The following is a 4,259-nucleotide window of genomic DNA, read 5'->3' on the forward strand; positions in this document are numbered from 1 at the left end:
GGCTTCGGTTTATTGCTAAAATATATACATGTATATTTATATAAATAATAAGATCCTGAATAAAATCAGCATATTATATTGCATTACTTCTCGACACGAGTAAATAATTCCTCAGTTTATCAGAAAGCAAGATCACTCACATTTGACTTAACCTAATTAATCTCTCCTTGTAGGGGAAAAGCAGTTAATTCCTATTCATTTATTTCTGGATTGTTATAATAACTTGCTTAAATTTATTTTCTTCATTATTCCAGTAATTCGTAGAGTTCTTTCTATAACATGTTATTAGCAGTTGTCACTTATAATGAAGAGCTCCTCTAAATATCTTATGCTTTATTATTTAGGGCAAATTTTTCAAATCCTTAAAATAGTTGATGATTTTGTGATTTGATTGACACCATATTGCAAAATACAGTCAGTTTCTGTCATTTTAAGGCGGGGGCGGGGTGTAAAACGCGGCAATCCATTCAAAAGTCCATTGACTTCGACTGGACCATAAATTTCCACTGATGTAAAATTCCACCTGATATGTCTGTATAAATAACCTTGCTGAGCTATATGCTATCACATTCAAGAGTAGCTGTTTCTCATATGAAGCATATTGTTACGATTTTCCTGGTAATCTAAAAAGAACAGAAACTCAATTTTGGTCTGCTGATCCCATATTGCTACCATAAGGTCGAATGTGGCTTTAAATTTTTCAAAACTAGAGCATTTGTGTGCCCTGAATTTAATAGTATTGCAAATGAGGTAAGGGGTTTGAAACTGCCAGGCTGTGATGTTCATTTGCCTGGCATGTTAAGAATACCAATGTGATTTAAATGTTTTAATTGCACTAAATAATTCTGTGTTAAATGATTTTCAAACTGTAGGAAATGATGATCACCCAGCCACTTTTGCATAGAATGTGTGTAGTATTTATGTGTCATTGAACTGCTACATGATGTTGTACTTATTGCTGCTGAACTAGCCTCTTGTAATAAGGTATTAGATAGCAACCTCTTCGGTGCCAGTAAAATTAATTAATGTGAACTGAGCTTGAAGTCCTCTGTCTGCAAGACTCATGGTCAAACTCAAACAGTGGCACTGATTAGTTTTCTATTCAAGAAATTGAGTTTACATTTGGTTGTCGTAACATTTGTTACCTTTATGCGTCCCAGGTGAGAAAAAAATCCTCCACGGCAATTCTAGCAAAAAGATACAAAATAGATAAAATAATTTTACTTCTTTGGATCTGATTTTAATGTGCAAATTTCATTTATGTGCTCTGACACTTATTTTGAGATAATTTTCTGGATTGATTTATTCTGTTTAAGTATTTTACATAACTTCATGAGGCCCCCTCTCTCTACTCAAAAAGTCAGCAGCTTAATTCAAAAATAAAAGTATAGTGAGAAACTTACCCTGATGGTTGGACACCAGCAGCTTTCTCTATTTCCTGGACAACTTATATATGTGATTTTTTTTGTCGGCACAGCAGGTCCAGTTCCTATATTTAGCGTACAAAAGCCCAATGGTTGCTTTAACTGGTATTCTAATATCAGGATATAATTAGAGAAGCAAGATCAGTAATTTGGTTCGGAATCTTTGACCGTCATTACGTGCATCCATGTAAGTTGAGCACGTGAAACTGAATATGACAAGTCCTGTTTTTAATATCTTCATCCGCTGAATCTCTAAAATAGGCTTGTGCTGAACAGATGGAACTTTCTTCACAAGCACAAACTGCAAATATCATTAAGAAATCCATTTGCCAAAATATACTTTGCCGTTTATAAGTTCACCCATTCCTTTGTTGTAAATATAAATTTTGGAAGTATGGACTCAACATCTTGCATACATGACAGCTGGGGTTTATTCCTTTAATTAAAATACACATTTGCTGAGACGTATACTTTCTCCAAAATATAGAGTAGAAAATGGCATCATTCTCACAGCTTCTGCAATCAACTCAGAAATTGCTGAAAATATAATGGCCAATTAATGTTGCTCACCATTATTAATTCATATAAAATCACCAATTCTGACGCAACAAGAATATGTCATGATTTCCAATCCTCCACAAATTGCTGGGTGCTTTGTCACCACCATTAACCTCAACACACCAAAACAAATAAACTTGCTGTAAGCGTTCCGTCGAAATTAATTGCTTCTGCTGAATCCAGAACTCGATCCCATAAATATGATATGGTCACTAATAAATCCAATAAGGAATTAAGGAGAAAAACATTTGCCCAGAAACTAGTTTGAATGTGGAACTCACTATTGCATGGAGTAGGTGAGACAAATAACATAGATACGTTCGAGAGAAAGCTGATCAGTACATCAGGGTGAAAGGAATAGGAGGATATGCTGATAGGGTTAGATGAAGCTGGCTAGGAGGAGGTTTGTGTGGCACACAAACACTGGCATAGGTATTTATATTCCAAAATTACCCAAGTTCTAGGACAGTCCCCATGGGCAGAATTTTCAGTTTGATGTGTGGAGAGCAGGCCCTGCACGTCCGCACGTAAAATGACGCACGGTGACATCGGGCGAGCGTCCCAATGTCACCATGATATTTTGCTGGGCACGCGCGCAATGAAGTCCGACACACACCCGCCATTAATTAACAGGTCACTTAAGGCCCTTTAGTCATCAATCGATGATGATTTTTAGGTGCCCGTGCAACCTTTGGGTTGCCGCACGGGTGCAATGGGCAGGTGGGTAAGAGACTTTTCTATGAACGTCATCCATGGGCAGGATCAGAGGGCTCAGTGGGGTCGTCAGTCTGCTTTGTGGAGTATTTGGTGGAGAAAGTATTTTAAACTTGCCTGTGTGATCTGCAGTAATTCAGAATGCATTCCAGCAGCTTTTCTGTGTACTTTGAACCTTCAGCTCTCTGCAGCCAGGAATCTTTATCGGGCCTGCAGCTTTCCGGAGGCCTCCCTTTAGCCTGGGTATGGGATCTGACATGTCCATTGGAGGCAGCTCCTCTGAGGAGGAAGGGAGTGCACAATCAGCCTCCAGGGGAGCCATGTTTGGGAGTAAGGCGCAGGCACAAGGGGCGCAGGGCCAAGAAGTTATCCAAGGTGCAAGGGGCTGCAGAATAAGCCACTATCCTGCCAGGGTATACAGGCGGCAAAGCAGCTACCTCAGTATGTGTGAGGTGCAGTGCCAAAGGAGACTCCAACTGTCAAGGGATACAGTCAACAACATCTATCATCAGATGATTGGCCCTGAGATCTCCCCTGACTGTGTGGGCGGACACCCCATGTCAGTGGCTCTGAAGGTCACAGTTACCCTCAACTTCTATGCCTCTGGCTCCTTCCAGGACTCAGTGGGTGATCTTTGCGGTGTCTCCCAATCAGATGCCCACATTTGTGTCAAGCAGGTTACAGATGCTCTGTTCAGACGGGTATTGACCTTCATCCGCTTCCGCTGGTACCAGGCAAGCCAGACACAGTGAGCCAGAGGCTTTGTGGCCATTGCTGGCTTCCACCGCGTCCAGGGTGCAATAGATTGTACACATGTGGCCATCAAGGTGCCAGCAGGTGAGCCCGGTGCCTTTGTCAACAGGAAGGGCTTCCACTCCATGAATGTGCAGATAGTGTGTGATCACAGGATGCAGATTCTACAAGTCTGTGCAAGGTACCCAGGCAGATCCCATGATGTCTACATCCTCAGACACTCCCACGTTCTGGGGCTTTTCAGGGCTTGATGGCTGGATGCTAGGTGACAAGTGCTATCCCCTCAGAAGGTGGCTCTTGATGCCTCTCCGCCATCCAAGAACAGAAGCTGAGCAGTGCTACAATAGGAGCCAGGCGTCCACAAGGGCTGTGGTGGAGAGAGTCATCGGTGTTCTCAAGATGCGCTTCCGATGCTTGGACCACTCAGGGGGTGCACTCCAGTACCCCCCAGATCGTGTGTCGGTGATAGTGGTTGCATGCTGCGCTCTGCACAATCTTGCGCTGGAAAGGGGGGAACGCAATGGATGATGAAGACATTGACTCAGTGTCTGCAGCTGCACACAATGAGCCCAGCAGTGATCCTGAGGATGAGCAAGCACAAGGAATGCTGAGGGGGAGACGCTGACCCGGGACTATACCAACGAACCTTCAGCTAGAACAGCACAAATGGATCAGCAGGAACAGCCTTGCCTGGCGCATCCATACTTGGCACCTAAGTGCAAAATCTGACAGGTCATCAGCAGGAACATAACTTTGAATGTCCAAACAAACACTCATGACTTTTCTCTTAAACATACACATGCAGAACAA

Source organism: Carcharodon carcharias, chromosome 22 (genome assembly GCF_017639515.1).
Source record: "Carcharodon carcharias isolate sCarCar2 chromosome 22, sCarCar2.pri, whole genome shotgun sequence".
Classification (NCBI taxonomy): Eukaryota; Metazoa; Chordata; class Chondrichthyes; order Lamniformes; family Lamnidae; genus Carcharodon; species Carcharodon carcharias.